Raw genomic sequence first — 20,133 nt, 5'->3', positions numbered from 1 at the left:
TGCGCAGTTCGGGTTGTATAGGTAATTTCCATCTTGCCCTATCCTTCCATCTTACCCTCCTTTCCCCTACTCAAAAAATTTGGTTTCGGCCTGGAGGGGGATGTGTCACCAGAAAAATCTTATTTCTCTGGACTATAAGGATTTCAATACTTTCTGAATCCAAAACATATGTTTTATCGTGTTTCCAAAATACTTAGTAACGATGGCGTTTAAAAGGTCTATAAAAAATAGTTATTTATGGTTTCAGGGTGACCATTTTTTGCTGTTATCTTTTCCGTTATTATATTCTAATAAAGTTTTTCCTGTTTAATTTTTTATTGTTAAACATAAGGTATCAGCTTTCCTGCTCTCTCTTTTCTCGGTGTAAGTATTTTCGCTTCTATTGGTCGCCATCCTCAATGTGTCATGACTGCAGAAAATAAGATTGGTATATACAATAGGCAATTTCTACTCCATGTACGATCGTATTGCAGCACAATATTTATTTCCAGCTAATTGAAGTGAGCACATACATGACCGAAGGTGAGTTTATGTGGGTAGGAGGAGCCAAGACAGCTAGTACCGCCTCACATAAAACATAAAACATTCCCAAGTACTGGATTTATATAAAATCCTTTGTGGTTTCTCGTTTTTTATTGAAGCATTAAAGCATTAAACATAAAATTTAAAACGCGTTTGGATATTAGCTCTCTTAGGGCCATAAAGGACGTCGGAAGATTCCAGATCTACTATTTTATAATTACAAAAGTAACGACTTAAAAATATAACTGCTAAAGCAATTTTGCTTCATGAGTAGGTATAAAAAAAACTGCAAATGTGTTTTAGAGCCGCAAAAAGATAAATCTGCGGTTAGAGCGAAACAAAGTCTTAAGATATTTCTGAAAACGATTAGTAAAACGGAAGGTGTCAGCGGATGCCGGTTTTAGCTTTTTATTTCTAATTGAATAAAATTAATCGATCGATATCCTCCAAGAAAAATTATCATTAGTGATAGAAAAGACATTGTAGGTAGATACAGTTACGACAATTCCGTAAGATTGATCCTATACATAGAAAAAGTCTATTGACGTAAAAGAAGAATATAATTATCCAATATATCCAGGTAGCATCAACTAATCTCATAAGAACCAACCAATAAACCTTCAAGAATATAAGTAGGTATACCTCCAATATACAGGGTGTCCAGAAACTCTACCGACAAACGAAGACAGGAGATTCCTCAGATAATTTTAAGACAATTTAACCCAATTCACCTAGTCCGAAAATGCTGCCTAAAGGAGCTAGAGCTATTTGAAGATGGCGTCTGGCAATTAGTTTTTCTTAAATATCTCCAGAATGCTTGTATTTAGAAAAACGAAAACTGGTACCCATATTTATCTTTCAAAGCTAAATCGATTCCATCTATTGCAAATTTCTAGTACCGGTCATAGGCGCCCGTTTTGGGTGAGCCAACAGTTATATTATCTTATAACGATTTTTGTTTTTAGTTTTTAGGCATTTTTGGGTCTGGATTATTAAAATACAGGGTGAGTCATGAGGAACTGTACATACTCCTACCTCGTATAGAGGCTCCTATGGGGAATAACAAATGACCATTAAAAAGTGTCTGCTCCCATTGTTTAATAATATACAGGGCGAGTTTCGCATTTTGACAGAAATTTGTATTCGTCATAATTTTTGAACGGTCAGATCGATGTGTCTCTTATTTTGGCAAATCGTTACACTATTATCACCTAATCAACTGATTTATTCAAACTAGAAAAAAATCGGGTCCGGCTTTAAAAAATTAGTTCGTTTGGGTCTTAGAAAAAATTTCACCCTGTATACGCTTTTTGAAAACTCTAATATGAATTTTACAAATTAGACAAATATAAGTACCATTAAAATGGCATATATATTTTTTTCCGCACACGATTTACGTACCATAGATTTAAAAAAATTAACTTTTATTACAAAAATTAATTTTTTTTAACAAATATTTAATTTATGTTACCATCCAATCAACTGATTTATTCAAACTAGAGAAAAATCAGGCCCGGATTTAAAAAATTAGTTCGTTTTGGTCTTAAAAAAAATTTCACCCTGTATACGCTTTTTGAAAACTGTAATATGAATTTTACAAATTGGACAAATAGGCAATTAAAATGGAATATTTATTTTTTCCCCACACGATTACTTAATTTTTTATTAAAAAATCAAATTTGTCAAAATCGGAATTTTAACCTAAAAATGAAAAAAAAAATGAAATCACGGTTTAACTCGCTACAACTCTGTTCCATTTTAATATTTTTTTTTTTTTTTTTTGAAATTTTTACAGCACATATCTCTTACCATTGTGAAGACTATGAAAATTGTTGTAGACTTTCAGTCTTCTTCTCATAAAAGTTATGAATTTTTAAAAATAAAAGGTGCAGATTCGTGAATTGCAAAGTTAAATCGCAAAAATTAAGTGAAAAAATTTAAAATTTATCTATTTGATCACGTCTATGCTAAACTATAGAGTCCAAAAGAATTGTTATGGGCAGTTTTAGATCTAGACGTGTTATAGAAAAAAAAATGGTAAAACTTTTAATTATAAGAAAAACATTGTTTTTGTAAATTAATTTTTGTAAAAAAAGTTAATTTTTTTAAATCTATGCAAAAACTTTGCCAAACTTTTTATGCATAGTCAAATTTGATTTTATAATAAAAAATTAAGTAATCATGTGGGGGAAAAATAAATACGCCATTTTAATTGCCTATTTGTCCTATTTGTAAAATTCATATTAGAGTTTTCAAAAAACGTATACAGGGTGAAATTTTTTCTAAGACCCAAACGAACTAATTTTTTAAATCCGAACCTGATTTTTTTCTAGTTTGAATAAATAAGTTGATTGGGTGGTAACATCAATTAAATATTTGTTCAAAAAAACTTCATTTTTGTAATAAAAGTAAAGTTTTTTAAATCTATGGTTCACTTTACCAAACTTTTAATTATTCATTCTCCGTATTCAGACTCCGTATTCTAATTGAAAAGTAAGATTGTTTTGCCTTCGCATTGCAACTGAATAAAAATGGTATACATTTTTATTTTAAAATAGAAATAACTCATGGAGATTTGTGGGCCACAATGCGGGACAGGAAGATAAAAGATGGAATGCTGAAATACAAAACTGGAGACCGTGGACAGGAAGAAGAAGAAGAGGAAGACCTCAGATGCAATGAAAGGACGATATTGTTAAAGCTGCAGGAACTAACTGGAAAAGCGCAGCCAAGGACAGACGGAAATGGAAAGATTTTGGGAAGGCCTATGTCTAAAGTTGGATAGAAATGGGCTAAAGAAGATATCACTCCGTTTATAAAATACTCTCTCTCTAGTTTTATGGTCCTGTAGTTTATACATTGTTGTATATTTCCCTTGTTTTTGTAAACAGGTAGGTACTAATGTACTGCTTCTCCATTCGCCTGGCATGTGTGCAACTTCCATGATTCTCTTAAATAGATCTGTTAGTCAACTTGTTTCCTCGTCGTTTAATGTTTACCACACTTCCCCAGGAATTTCATCTTTTCCAACTGCTTTCTCTCTCTCTCTCTCTCTCTCTCTCTCTCTCTATCTCTCTCTCTCTCTCTCTCTCTCTCTCTCTATCTCTCTTGCACCATCACTCCTAGTGAAGTATTGGGCGCATCGAGCATTTGGCAACATGTTGCGTTACTTGGCCGATGGTGTAAGGTAAGATGCCTGGAGGTCAGCTCAGCGCATATTCTATAATCAGGGTGTTTATTCTCTGGTTAATCCTGCGTACCAGTTCCTTCCATTCTTCTCTGTTTCTTGCTTCGTTTTTCACTTTCCCTCATTAATTAAGTCGATTTTGTTGTATTCTCTCGTTCTGGTCTTCCCCTCTTTCTTGTCCCCTCAGGTTGATAATCGAGTGCTTGTCTTGTGATGCTACTAACTAAGATCTTTCTTTAATTTATGACCTATCTATATCTATTTCCATTTCTTCTGCCTAATTGTTGTTATTATACTGGTTTGTTTTGTTCTTTTCCATAGTTATTCATTCGTTATTTTATTAGGCCAGCAAATTTTTGAGATCTTTCTTAAGGACCTATTCGTAAAGCCTGTAACCTGTTTGTTGTGTTTTCGTCGTACCTTCAAGTTTCTGCAATACATTGATTTTGTTTTTTCTGATATTTTACTTGTTTGCCAGATTTTATTTAACGTATTGAAGGGGAATTGTTTCTTGCTTGTATGTAATTCGTGCGTTCTCCTTTTCTTTTCATGATTGATCCCAAATAAGTGACTTTCTCTACTTCTTCAATCTCTTTACCTATTATTTTTATTTTATTAATTTACGGGTTATCTTTTTTTAAGATTATTGTCTTCTCTGCATTTATCTGGAGACCAATCATGTCGGAGCACTGTGTTATCTTATCGATTTTTGTTTGAAAGTTAGTTCTGTGTAGAGTTGCACAAGTTTGACTTGAATGTTTGAACTTGACTTGAGTTTGACTTAATTTCAAGTCAAACTCAAGTCAATCCTTCTGACAAATATTTCAAGTCAAGTCAAACTGGTCAATCGTACAGGTTTGAAAATTCAAACTTTGTCAGACTAGTTTGAAAGAGTTTGAAAAATAATTTATTTAGTACATATACTTTTTTGTCGAGATATGTTAGTTGCCAATTAAGATAAGAAAATTAATAATACAATGAGTGCCACAGAAAAGTAAAAATTTTCAATTTGTTTTAATTTAAAACATTTAAATGTAGATATTTATCTTTTTCGAATCCTGAGAAAACTAATAAAAGTATTTTTGAAAATTTTAAACGCAGAATGAAAGATTGCGTTATTACCGAGGGTCGAAAATCTCTTAGAATAAATAAAAAGTTTCTTTTGAATGAAATATTTGCAATTAATAATAACACTAAATTTTCCTTTTTATGTTCACCCCCGTAACTTATTAAAATAAACATTATAGAAATTTTCAGGGATGTTCGTCCCTCAGAAAAAATGTAATCTTTCATGCTGCGTTTATTTTTTTAAATTCTTATTAGTTTTCTCAGGATTTGAAAAAAAAATACATTTAAAACACATTGAACATTTTAATAAGCGACATCTTACGCCTATGCCCTTAAGGGTTACAATAAAATAAGACTATTTGGTTTTTCAATGGACAGCTCAAAATAAAATGATTTGGAATTTATATGACTTTCTTTTATTAAAAAAGGCATTTATTTATCTTAGGGTCAGTTCGAAAAAACATGTGGTACCAAGCTGCTAGTTCACTCGAAAATATGTACCACAATACAAAAGTTAGTATTGCTGTATATTCGTTGGTATTTCTTTAAAATTCAAAACTAACCATAGGGTTATTAGACCTGGATCCAGCGTACCAAAAAAAGTTGATTAATAGCTAGCTGAAAATTTGTTAATAGCTTTACGGTGTCTAGTCAGACAAACTTTGATGTACGGGAACACTGGAACAGGGGAAGATTTAATTGTGGAACAGTTTAAAAATTTGGAACGTCAGATTACGAAAACGTCCCATGTATTTTGTCGGTCAGAACATCCAATTGATTTGTTACCCTTTCATTAAACTCTCATGCAAAAATCAGACTGCTTTTACTAACCAACATGATTCCTGTCATTTGACATATTCTTCGTGTTCCACTCATTAAAATGCCCAGTTGGTGATAAACACCAGTCTGATTTTTGCATGAGAGTTTAATGAAATGGTAACAAATTAATTGGAAGTTCTGTCTGACAAAATACATGGAACGTTTACGTAGTTTGACGTTCCAAAATTTTTAACCTTTTCCACAATTAACTTCTTCTGTTCCAGTGTTCCCGTACATCAAAGTTTGTCTGACTAGACACCGTTAAGCTATTAACAAATTTTCAGCTTGCTATTAATCAACTTTTTTTTGGTACACGGGATCCAGGTCTATATGGTTTTATATCTACAATTTAAATTTTTTCGGATACAGGCTACAAATGTTGGGTTTAAATTTTCCAGGCTACAAATATAGGCGTAGGCGGTCTCATTTAAAATTGAAAATAAACATGTTGCGTAATATTCAAACTGTTCAAACTGTTTAAAGATGTTTGAATTCAAGTCAAACCTAAAGATATCGAAATCAAGTCAAGTCAAACTTTTTTATACAAAAAGTTTGATTTTCAAGTCAAGTCAAGTTTGTTGAGTAAAATCAAACTAGTTTGACTTGATACATCTCTAGTTCTGTGTTCTGTTAACAGGCAGACGTCGTCAGCAAATGTAAGATCTTTAAGCTAATTAAAGAGATTCCTTCTATGCATGTCTGATCATCTGTTACTTTCCTCACAATCTGGCCTTCCATAATAAGGAATACAGTAGGAGATAATATACAACCTTGTTTAACACCGCTTTCAATAGCTTTTTCTCCTATGATCGCTCCCTCGTGTTCTAGTCTAGCTTTGTACCAGTCACAAAACAGCTTGGTCGCGTTTATAATTTTTTTTTGGTAGTCCATACTGTCTTACCATTTTCCACATTTGTTCACTATTGAATCGGTCGAAAGCCTTTTCAAGGTCGATAAATCTCATATTTATATATTTCTGCCATTACTTTGGTTATTCGAGGATGATTCTTAAGACGCATAATGTGAACTATAGTGGAGCTGTTAGCAAGAAAGCCTGCTTAGTTACTCCTCAGTTTATTGCCCAATTCTCCTTTTATTCTTTCGAACAGAATTTTTGTTATCATCTTGGATGTGGCGCTTAATAGTGTAATTGCACGCCAGTTTTTACAGTTGCTCAGATCTCTCTTGTTTGGTATTTTTATTATCAGTCCCTCTTTCTTTTGGCAGTTCTTTCGTTGGTCCGTATTTTATTCAGAAGTTTATGTAGCATATCTATGGATTGTTCGGTGTCTCCTTTTATCAGATTTGCCATTCTTTAATAATTTAAGTGTTTTAGCAATTTCTTCTCTTGTAATTGTCCCAGTGTTAACCTCTAATTCTTGCATTCTTCTAAAATCTGTCAAAGGCAAAATCTAGTATATATTAATGTGATATTCAAAGATCGGTGTGCTCAAAGCACTTGATTAGATAATTAACTAATTAATTAAATTTAATTTTAATGATGCACTTATGATTTAATCACACTATTTAATGCTCTAATCTCAGGGTTTTATATTCTCGTGCTTCAATATCTCCTTTGCTTTACATATGATAAATAAGGTCAAAGATTAACGGAATAAAACACATATATGGTACAAAAGCATCTATTGAAATAAATTCACCCTCAAAATATCCTCTAAAAATAATATCTCCTATTCTGATTATTGAAATAACCCTACCACTATCTAAAGTACTTATTGAAATTTGCGTTATGAATAATTCTACAAAAAAAATAAAACTGTCTCTCGGATGATGAGTTTTCCAAATTCTTGTCTCTGGTCGCCTACAATTTACTCTTAGCAGCCCCCTATGTAGTCAGCAATCTCGCAACAAATTATTGCAAGCCTATTGTCATTAATGACCCCCTACAGATGCACGTATCTTTCAAAAAACAATGCTAGCCTTTTCTCCTCTCGATAAACTGAATCTATTTCTCGTTCCGGCATGCAACGGTGACTCTTGGAATATAAGTAGAACAATATAACTTACAATGCTTTACGTGATGAGCTTCCGTCAGGACACTTATTTCAACAAACTCACAACTATTCACTTATCTGCCTTACTACTTCAGGAGACTCTTAGAGATCACCACTAGTCGACTTAACGATCATTTAACAACTGACTCTTCTTCCACCCTCTAACATTTCGCTAAACTCCCATTCTTCATACCTAGCCCCTCCTTTTTCCTTCTTCACCAATCCGAGTTCCTCAATTTTATCCCCATCTACCTTTCAGATAACAAACACCAATTTTCCCTACCATTAGAAATTTCCTAAAACTAATTACATGCCAATCGGTTTTTTTTTTCCTTTCTTAATATCTAAACAAAGATTACATTCATTTAAATTTCTAAATACAATTATTCCCTCGCCGCAAAAGTCCATTTGGGAAACCCGGTCTCATTGTCCAAACACATAACCACTTTCTATATAACCACAAAGATAATTGACTTTCATTTCTTCCAAATGAATTTTGGTATATTTTTATTATATGTTTTAACTTTTCTAAAATATTAAGATCGAAACCATATTAATTCAAATTTTACATATCTTAACAATATGTTATAGTCAAAGCCCGAATTTCAGGCACTCCTAGGTTTGATTAGGCAATACTCAGGTCTGACTGACGGTCTTAGTCAAAGCCCGAAATAAATTACAGTTTCGGCCTTTGACTAGTCAAACCTAGGAGAGACTAAGTTGGTCAGGCAAAGGTCGAAATTTAATTTTATGAAATCGGGGTTTGACTAGTCAAACCCCGATCAGCTATTAAAATGTCGTAATTTGTTAGATTAGGTTTAATAAAACGTCATTTTGTAATTTTAATGTTTATTATTTTTATATTATCGTAATTAAAATAAAAAAATTAGTGTTTATTCTCACATGTTGAGGCATTATGGCATTTAGAGGGGCACAATACATTCGACCTTTTACACTTACGTCATTTGAAAGAGCATATCAAAGAGCGTCTGAGATAGCATCATATCTAAATTTGTACCTTTATATGTGTGGTATATGTGGACCAAATTATATACTTCTATCATTAAATTTACAATTGTTTCACATATCCGCTGCACTATCCAGTTCTAAATAGACAAAGGACACAACTGAGTTGTGTCCATTGAACTGGTAACACGCGTTCTTCTCGAGCAGGGAACCATGTTGCCCTTTGAGCACTTTTAATATATAATCTTAATTTAATCTTTAAACATCGACTTGGAGTCACAACATTTATCATAATATTAACATGTAAATCATATATCTCGATGTTACCAATTTTAAAAGTGTGCTAGTTTCATCTACTAAGTAGAACGCACTGAAGATGATCTGATCTAGATCGAAAACGTTTTGCAATCCATTTGGATGACTTTTTAATAGTTTTTTAATAAACTTTTTATACCATTATACAAACGAAGTTTTTTACTTCTGTATGATATCCTATAATTCTCCGAAGATACAGATGTGCACTTTTTTTATAATAAATCGGTTCTGTTTGTTTTCAATTCAACACACCAATTTCCTTAGCAGTTTTTTAATCGACTGTTGCCAACCTCAAAAATGTGACGAAATTTTAATGAAGGGTCTTAAATTTTAATAATCAGTATTACCTTAGCCTAAGAAAAGAAGTGTCGCTTACTTTAGGATTATTATAAATTTGTCCAGATGTTTTTTAAGAAGTGTATTATTACACAAATATCTCGGTAAAATATATAGTATACATAGATACCGTATAGAGTAATTTACACAGTAATATAGCACAAACATTTCACAGAAAATTCTGTGTATAATTTATAACGGTACTGTTTCTTCTGTTTCGTAGAAATATATCATTATCAATTATCATATTTTTCGAGCCACTGCAGATAGCCCTTAATCATACAAGGATATTATGTATGATAATGATTTTTGGGTTCCTTTATATTCATAAGTACTTTACCATTTATCCATAAACACATAAACAGTTCACTTCCAAATACAACTTTCTTTTCAGTGTTCGCTATTTAGTTTTATAAAACATAACTAGTCATTTTGCCTATCGCCATGGGAAAGATGATCCAGAGCCTATTTTACTTCAAATCAGGCCCGAGGCACTACACAATTTTCGGGCCCCTAAGTATGATTTAATAATAATAATAATAACTTTTTAAATGAATTAATTATTTAGTAGAAATATAGTTGCACCAGAAATTTAACTTTGTATTCACAATAAATAAAATTTATATTCAAACAATTAAACATTGTTTAAATACAGTTTCTCGTATTTAAGATGAAGACAGCTCTATATTTCGGCTATCAAAATAAATACAGATTTGAAGTTTTGCACAGTCATACTTGCAAAAAGTTCACATTTTTTAAGATACTCAACTGAAATTTAAATTTTAATCGCGGCCCACTGCCAATCCAAAACAGGGTAAATTTTCTATATTTTGCTTCACGTTACAATATCGGAAAAAGTTATTTAAAAAAACTTCCAAATCTTATTCTAACCGCACATACCAATTTGCATGACAAAATTCGAACTTTTAGTTTTTTCAGTATTTGCAGTCAGGGCCCTAATCTCCGGACCAGCCAATTTTTAATTTTAGGGTCCTGACTACAAATAATGAAAAAATGAAAGTGCGAATTTTGTCATACAAGTTGGTATGTGGGGTTAGAATAAGATTTAGAAGTTTTTTCAAATAACATTTTCCGATATCTAACGTGAAGCAAAATATAAAAAACTTACCCTGTTTTTGGATTCGCAGTAGACCGCGATTAAAATTTTAATTTCAGTTGAGTATCTTAAAAAATGTGAACCTTCAACCTGTATGACTGCAAAACTTCAAATCTGTATTTATTTTGATAGCCAAAATATTGGGATGTCTTCATCTTAAATGCGACACACTGTATATACCTATGTCATTTATAGATAACCTAACCTTATCATCAAAGGCTGGATTGTGAGGAAAGTAACAGAGGATCAGACATGCATTAGATGGAATCTCTTTAATTAGCTTGAAGATCTTGCATTTGCTGACGACGTCTGCCTGTTAACAGAACACAGAACTAACTTTCAAACAAAAATCGATAAGATAACACAGTACTCCGACATGATTGGTCTCCAGATAAATGCAGAGAAGAAAAAAATCTTAAAAAAAAGATAACCCGTAAATTAATAAAATAAAAATAATAGGTAAAGAAATTGAAGAAATAGAGAAAGTCCCTTATTTGGGATCAATCATGAAAAAAAAAAAGGAGAACGCACGAATGGCGTACAAGCAAGAATAAAGAAGGCACAATTCGCCTTCAATACGTTAAATATAATCTGGCAAACAAGTGAAATATCAGAAACAACAAAAATCAATGTATTGCAGAAACTTAAAGGTACGACGAAAACACAACAAACAGGTTACAGGCTTTATGAATAGCTCCTTAAGAAAGAATGGATGGAAAGAATGAATAGGTCCAGCAAAAAATTTACTGGCCTAATAAAATAACGAATGAAGAACTATGGAAACGAACAAAATAAACCAGTATCATAACAACAATTAGGCAGAAGAAATGGAAATAGATATAGATAGGTCATAAATTAAAGAAAGATCTTAGTAGCATCACAAGACAAGCACTCGATTATCAACCTGAGTGGACAAGAAAGAGGGGAAGACCAGATAATACCTGGAAAAAAACAGTAACGACAGAATACAACAAAATCGACTTAAGATGAGGGGAAGTGAAAAACGAAACAAGAAACAGAGAAGAATGGAAGGAACTGGTACGCAGGATTAACCAGAGAATAAACACCCTGACCTGTCTTACACCATCGGCCAAGTAACGCAATATGTGGCCAAAGGCTCGATGCGCCCAATACTTCACTAGGAGTGATGGTGCAAGAGAGAGAGAGAGAGAGAAAGCAGTTGGAAAAGATGAAATTCCTGGGGAAGTGTGGTAAACATTAAACGACGAGGAAACAAGTTAACTAACAAATCTATTTAAGAGAATCAAGGAAGTTGCACAAATGCCAGGCGAATGGGGAAGCAGTACATTAGTACCTGTTTACAAAAGCAAGGGAGATATACAACAATGTATAAATTACAGAGCCATAAAACTAGAGAGAGAGTATTTGATAGACGGATACGTTTGGCTTCATATCTTCTTTAGCCCATTTCTATCCAACTTTGGACATAGGCCTTCCCCAAATCTTTCCATTTCCGTATGTCCTTAGCTGCGCTTTTCCAGTTAGTTTCTGCAGCTTTAGCAATATCGTCTTTCCATCGCATCTGAGGTCTTCTTCTTCCTTTTCTTTCTGTCCACGGTCTCCAGTTTTGTATTTCAGCATTCCATCTTTTATCTTCCTGTCTCGCATTGTGGCCCACAAATCTCCATGAGTTATTTCTATTTTGTTTATGTTGGCCTTTGTTAATGTCCATGTTTCTGATACGCCAGAACAGGAAGGATGCACTGGTCAAATACACGGGTTTTTAGGTACTGTTGTATCTTTGTGCTTTTTAGTATCCATCTTAACTTTCCACACGCTGCCCACGCCAATCGTATTCTTCTCTGTACTTCAATTGTTTGGTTCTCTTTATTAGCTTTTATTATTTGACCCAGGTATAATATATATTCGTCAACAACCTCAATATTGACATTATTTATATTTATTCTTTATTCTGTCATTTGTATTCGTCATGATTTTTGTTTTACTCATGTTCATTTTTAATCCTATCTTCTCTGATGCGTGTGCTAGATGAGTCAGCATTGTGGCTAGTTCTTCTTGGTTGGTTGTAATAAGGAAAACATCATCGCAATATCTGAGGTGATTGAGATTCTTCCCGTTTGTGTTGACACTAATGTCTTCCCATTTCAGTTCTTTAAAGATTAAAGACGTCTTCCAGCTCTAACCTCTAAGGTGAAGAGTTTTGGGGATATTACATCTCCTTGTCTTACGCCTCTACGTATTTCTATGGGATTAGTTTTGTTTGTTTTATTTTCCCATTCGACTATCACAGTTGCTGTTTTATAGATGTTATGCAAGAGTTGTCTGTACCTGGAGTATATTTTGCTGTTATTTAGAGCTTTTTCTTTTCCGAAATATCCGATAATCAATTTGGCTATTTGCAGGACAGATCAACAACAGATGCAATTTTCATTGTAAGGCAACTGATGGAAAAATACAGGAATAAATAGATCAACGCTCATATGGTATTCATTGATTTTGAGAAAGCATATGATAGAGTTTCTCGAGAGATTCTGTGGTGGGCACTCAATCCGAAAGGAGTCTCTGGTAAATATGTAAAGATTGTGAGAGATATGTATGAGGGAGTAACGACTAGTGTTAGGACAGGTGTGGGAGAGACTGATAAATTTCAGTTGAAAGTAGGATTGCACCAAGGCTCGGTGCTTAGTCCTTATTTATTCTCATTAGTTTTGGAACAGATAACAGCGAAACTACAGGGTAGCATTCCATGGTGGCTAATGTATGCTGATTATGTAGTGTTAATAGGAAATAGTGAACGAGACTTAGAACAAAAACTGGAACAGTGGAGACAAGCTCTGAAAGAAAAAGGTTTAAAACTTAGTAGGACAAAAACAGGGTATTTGGAATGTTCATTTAAAGATGGAGTTACTACAAATAAAATGGTATCTTTGGATGGTGAAATGATTGTGAAAAGCAATAGTTTTAAGTACCTAGGATCTGTATTACAGAGTAATGGAGAAATAGATGGAGATGCATGCAGTAGAATTAGGGCTGGGCTGGATGGATAAATTGGAAAGAAGCGAGTGGTGTGTTGTGTGACAGAAAAATTCCAATGAAGCTGAAGGGAAAATTCTATAAAACAGCCATAAGACCGGCTATGATGTACGGAACTGAATGTTGGGCAGTGAGAAAGAAAGAGGAACAACGAATGCATGTGGCTGAAATGAGAATACGAAGAATAGCTGAAGTACAGATTCCTGGAAGGTGGAAGGAGTAGGAGAGAAAGACCAAAGAAGACCTGGGGGGAGACGATAAGACAGGACATGTTGGTAAAGGGGATTAACATTGATATGACCCAAGATAGAATTGTGTGGAGAAAGGCAATTAGGGAAGCCGACCTCGCATAGGGATAAGGCAAAGAGAATGATGATGATTACAGCTTTTTCTATCGCCCATATCTCGACACTATCGAACGCTTTTTCATAGTCTACAAAGGCTAAACATAAATCTAGGTTGTATTCGTTTGCCTTCTCTATCAATATTTTCATAGTGAGGGGATGATCTATAATCTATGGTACTAAACCCTTTTCTGAAACCTGTTTGTTCAACTGGCTGATAACTGTTCATTTTATTTGTTAGTCTATTGGTTATAATTATAATAAAGAGTTTGTACATTTCTGAGAGAAGTGAGATAGGTCTGTAGTTTTTTAAGTCTCTTTTGTCTCCTTTTTTGAAAAATATGTATTGGCTTCATATAGGGCAGATTAAAAAGAGATTTAACTCCAATGAAGCTAAATGGAAAATTCTATAAATTAGCCAAAAGACCGGTTATGATGTATGAAACAGAATGTTGAGCAAGTAAAAAGAAATAGGAACAATAAATTCATATGGGGGAAATGATAATGCTTAGATGGATGAGTGGAATGACAAAAAAGGATAAAATTAAGAATGAGTATATAAGGGGAAGTCTAGGTGTGGCACCAATTGATGCCAAAATGAGAGAGCATAGTTTAAGATGCTTTGATCATGTTCAACATCGAGACGTTAATCACCCAATACGAAAAATTGCTGCGGGTTCCTGAAAGGAGTAGGAGAGGAAGACCAAAAAAGACCTGGTGGGAGACGCAGGATATGTCGGTACAGGGCACTGATGGTAGGGGAGCCCAAGCGGGGATTTTTGCAGTTACTCGAGCGCGTCAGATTATCATATGGGGAGAAACCTGGTGCCCTGCAGATGTACCTCTACCATATATTGGCTCTTAACACAGGGGAGTTCGTTAAGGGGGGCCCGAAAAAAAAATCTATCCTTAAAAATACTCGAAATTGTCAGATTAAGATAAGGTAAGTGAAGTACATGCAAAAGAGTGTATATTTCAAAAATCTGACGATTTGAGCCGGGCGTAAGCAAATGGGTGAGTCCCAAAGTTTCACAAGAAATAAGCGAATATTTCGTGAAATGAATGACAGATCAAAAAACTAAAAAATATGTGCTCAATATTTTTTAAAAATCTATCGAATGACACCAAACACGACTTCCCACGGAGAGGGGTGGGGGGTAAATTTAATATTTTGAATACGCATCTCGCGATATTTCGCGAAATGAACATCAGGTCGAAAAACTGTCAAATACACTTATTTAATATTTTTAAAAAATCTATCGAATGGCATCAAACATGACCCCCCACGGGGGTGGGGTGGGGGGTTACTTTAAAATCTTAAATAGGAGCCCCCATGTTTTATTGCAGATTTGGATTCCCTACGAAAAAATAAGTAACTTTTATTCGAAACATTTTTTCGAATTATGCATAGATGGCGTTATAATCGGAAAAAACGATTGTTGAAAATGGAAAATTAAATTAGAAAATGGCAAGCGCCCACTAAAATGGAAAACTTTACTTAACTTTTTTTGGTTTTAGGACCTACTCTTCACTACCCAATAGGTCCCCATAACGCTCGAGTGACTGCACATTTAGCATACTTTGCTCCCCTACCATGAGATTGATATGACAAAAAATAGGAACTTGTGGAGAAATGTAATTAGTAATTAGGGAAGTCGACCCCGCATAGGGATAAAGGAAAAGAGAATGATATTGATGGTGATGATGATGGTATTATACTCACTCTTTGTGTATTAATATTTATTGTCTCATAATTTATTAATAATTCTGACCTTAATCCTTGTAAACTGTATTTATTACTAGTTTTAATGATTTGAATGCGGATTTAACAACTTTTTTATCGAGGTTTTCTTTTTTTATGGATCAAAATAATAACTCTGTGTTATTTTAGTACGATAGAAACTTTTAGCGAATATAACAATTAAAAACAGTCAATCTTAAAAAAAAAGTTAATTAATAACTCGACTACGACTGGTTGACAACATACTATAGTGTTACGGAATTAGATCTAATAAAGACAGAAATTGCACAGATAATACCTAGGCAGGATTCTCAACAGTTTTTTAACAGCTCGTAATATTCTATGGTCATTAAATTTTAAACAATCAACTTTCAGGTGTTCAAGGACTAGTAGAAATTTAAAATGGATTTATCACCTACTGAAAGAATTTTAAAATTAATTTCACGTTCTTTATAACAGACTGAAATGTCCCATATTTAAACATTATATTTTTTATTGCTAATTTATTTACATTGTGTAGGTTTTTATACACTTTTTGAGAATATTATAAGCATCTGAACGTTAACGTGATAAAGTTAATTATGTAGGGAGGGAGACGACATGGCGACAGATTTAACATCATGTACGGTATGCGGCAAAATAAACAGTATTTAGGGAGTTTTTGTTGCTACGTAACGTACGCATCTCCGTATACGTAAAGCAACTAACGTGTCGTAGAGGATGAATGTTAAAATAGGTAGTTTTTGTAACTGCCTTAACGTAACGTAAAGCAAATCGTAAAGTCATTTTTAAATTCCGTTGACATTTAAAAAAATAAAACAATGTTCACACAATATATGGTCCAAGAGCTGTGAGACATTTTTGAGTAGGTATTTTAGGCAACCTGAAAATTTTTCAGGTGACTCTTCCATGATAGCCTAATACAAAAATGCCGGTCTGGCTGGAGGGTAGCGGTTATTTTCCCCAAAAATCCCCCCCCCCACAAGTTAAAAAAAGGGTAAAAATTTTTATTACAAAAAATATCATTGACGTGACTTTAAAGTAAATTTAAACATTCAAATATAAAGAAAATAAACAGGCCAGGCGATTTGAGGGCGATTTTAACTCTGCAAGATACTTGCATGGGCGCCCCAGGATTATTTTCAGGGGATGCATCTGAACTTCAGAAGATTTCATCTGAATCTGTACATACTATTAACGAGTATAAAATATACAACTATACATGCAAAGCTATGTACATTCCTTCCGGACAGGGAAGTACAATTATTATTTTGAAAGGGTATTTTTTAATATTAAAAATAAATATTCTAAAAAAGACAGGTTTTTTTTTGGTGAAATTTTTTAACTGCCATGTGATCAAACAAATTACGCGTACATATAAATGAAAAGCGCTATAGGTAAGCAGCAGTGTGAGAAAGAGCGTATACCGATAGCTGTTTGCGTCCTCTGTTGTACCTGAGCAAGTCCGTTCGCTCGAGAAAAATCACGTGACCTGGCGATCCCATGTTGTTGTGCCTCGAAACGTTAGAGTAATTATTATATATTATAGTTTTTTAACTAACTTTTTCTTAATTAAAGGAAAATAATACGTACTATAGGTACAATAGATTTTGCAAATATGATAGAAAAAGACAGATTTATTATTATAAATATATAGGTAGAAAAGTATAAAAGTATAAACTAAATTAATTCTGTGTCCGAATCTTGTACTTCTTCTTCAAACTGCTCATCTGAGCTTAAATATTCACTGTCTTCTTCTTCGTCAGACTCCCCTCGAGACTCAGATTCCTCTTCTACATGATCTGCAAATAGTTGTAATATGTATTTAGAATTAATTAAAAATTAATTAGCGATAATTGAATTGAATTACTACGTATTCTCTGTCCTTTTATACGGAGTCGAAGCCTGGACAATCACGGGCGCATCTGAAGAAAGACTTGCCATTGTTGAGATGTGCTGTTATTGAATAATGTAAAAAATATCATGAACACAACACGTAACAAACACGGAAACATTAAGAAAGATGAAAAAGGCAAAAGAAATACTTAACACTATAAAGGAAAGAAAAATGAGCCAAAATAAATATTCATTCTCTTCTTCTTCTTCAGGCTCCCCTCGAGACTCAGATTCCTCTTCAACCTGATCTGTAAATAGTTGTAAATATGTATTTAGAATTAACTAAAAATTAATTAGTGATTAATTAATTGAGTTGCTACGTATTCTTACTTATATAACTAATACTTAATACTTTTCCTTATATTATAAATTATATCACGTTTTTTATTTCTTAGTATATGACCAAAGTAGCTAATTTTTCTTTCCTTCATAGTGTGAGTATCTGTTTTGCCTTTTTTATCTTTCTTAATGTTTCCGTGTTTGTTACGTGCTGCGTCCATGATATTTTTTACATTATTCGGTAACACCACATCTCAACAATGGCAAGTCTTTCTTCAGATGCGCCCGTGATTGTCCAGGCTTCGACTCCGTATAAAAGGACAGAGAATACGTAGCAACTCAATTAATTAATCAGTAATTAATTTTTAATTAATTCTAAATACATATTACAACTATTTACAACCATTTACTATCATGTAGAAGAGGAATCTGAGTCTCGAGGGGAGTCTGACGAAGAAGAAGACAGTGAATATTTAAGCTCAGATGAGGAGTTTGAAGAAGAAGTACAATATTCGGACACAGAATTAATTTAGTTTATACTTTTATACTTTTCTACCTATATCTTTATAATAATAAATCTGTCTTTTTCTATCATATTTGCAAAATCTATTGTATAGTACGTATTATTTTCCTTTGTACCTGAGCGAACGGACTCGCTCAGGTACAACAGAGGACGCAAACAGCTATCGGTATACGCTCTCTCTCACACTCCTGTTTACCTATAGCGCTTTCCATTTATATGCACGCGCAATTTGTTCAATCACATGGCAGTTGGAAAATTTCACAAAAAAAACTAGAATTTTAGAATAATTATTTTTAATATTAAAAAATACCCTGTCAAAATAATAATTGTACTTCCCTGTCCGGAAGGAATGTACATAGCTTTGCATGTATAGTTGTATATTTTATACTCGTTAATAGTATGTACAGATTCAGATGAAATCTTCTGAAGTTCAGATGCATCCCCTGAAAATAATCCTGGGGCGCCCCTGCAAGTATCTTGCAGAGTTAAAATCGCCCTCAAATCGCCTGGTCTGCTTATTTTTTTATATTTGAATATTTAAATTTGATTTAAAGTCACGTCAATGATATTTTTTGTAATAACAATTTTTACCCTTTTTTAACTTTGGGGGGATTTTTGGGGAAAATAACCGCTACCCTCCAGCCAGACCGGCATTTTTGTATTAGGCTATCATGGAAGAGTCACCTGAAAAATTTTCAGGTTGCCTAAAATACCTACTCAAAAATGTCTCACAGCTCTTATACTAATACAATTAATATACAAATGTAAAAAAAGATAAATGAATGATGAAATTGTATGGTTTTAATTGCTTCTATTTAAATATAAAAATATTATTTTTCCTTAGGTTAAAACTGTTTTATTATTGTTTATACCTACTTTTTAGTTGTAAATTATTGTATACCTACATCAGAATTCCAGTAGGTATAATGTAAATAGTGTGGTAATATTTATTTGAAAATTTTACTGAAACTAGGTCATTTGTTTATCTAGTTATTAATTGTGGTGATCACTGTATTTCTTAAATTAATACAAGATTTTTTTTTGATTTGCTTTATCAATAGACAACTTAAAAACAATAAAATTTTAAATCTATTATGAAGCTCCAATTTCCAATTACAAACACAGGATAATTTTACTCAAATAGACTAAGGGCCGGTATTTCCAACCTCACTTAAGCCAAAGCTTACTTTAAGCCTTCGCTTAAGCTTAGATGCCTGTATTTCCACTTCAATTTGAGGCTTAAGCCTAGGCTTAAACCAAATAATTTTAAGCTCGCGCGGGAGTTGGTTTAAGCCTTTGCTTAAAATTTGTTTTCTGTTTTTTGAGGTTATTTCTAGAGATTATTAATTATAGAGTTGTTTTGAAAACCAACTTTTAAGTAATAACGTTATTATTGGATTATTAAATAATAATCTATTAATTTATTAATCGTAATAACGATTATTAAAATTCTTACTACTTTTGGAAGGTGTAGGCACATGAAAATTGTTTATTTCTGCAATACTTGGTAGGTATATTTATTTTGCAAAAATAAACTTACATTGAAATTTGACATTTTAAGGAATATATCCAATAAACAAAATTACAAAGACGGATCTATTGCTTATGCAAAATAACAATAAAAATATAACCAGAGAAAATATAGACAATAAACTAAAAACACATGTACCATGTTTACACAAAATTAAGTGAAGTAAAAATAACATTGATACAGATAACAAGATAAAACTAAATGTCAACAGTAGTGGTTTTTACCTCAGAACAGTTAGCTCTGGCACTTTGACGTATTCAGAGGTACCAAACCAATTAACTTTACAGCTGAGCATCAGTTTAGTTAAGAGAATGATGGAAATACGGCACTGATCTTAAGCTTCTCCTTAACTTTTGACACAGGCTTAGCTAAGCAAAAGCTTAAGTAGCTATTGAAATACCGGCCCTTAACCAATAACCAATATAACCTTAAAATGTTTATAAACAGGTAGTACGCTAA

This window comes from Diabrotica virgifera, chromosome 6, assembly GCF_917563875.1.
Source record: "Diabrotica virgifera virgifera chromosome 6, PGI_DIABVI_V3a".
Lineage (NCBI taxonomy): Eukaryota > Metazoa > Arthropoda > Insecta > Coleoptera > Chrysomelidae > Diabrotica > Diabrotica virgifera.
Note: the sequence above shows the minus strand (reverse complement) of the source record.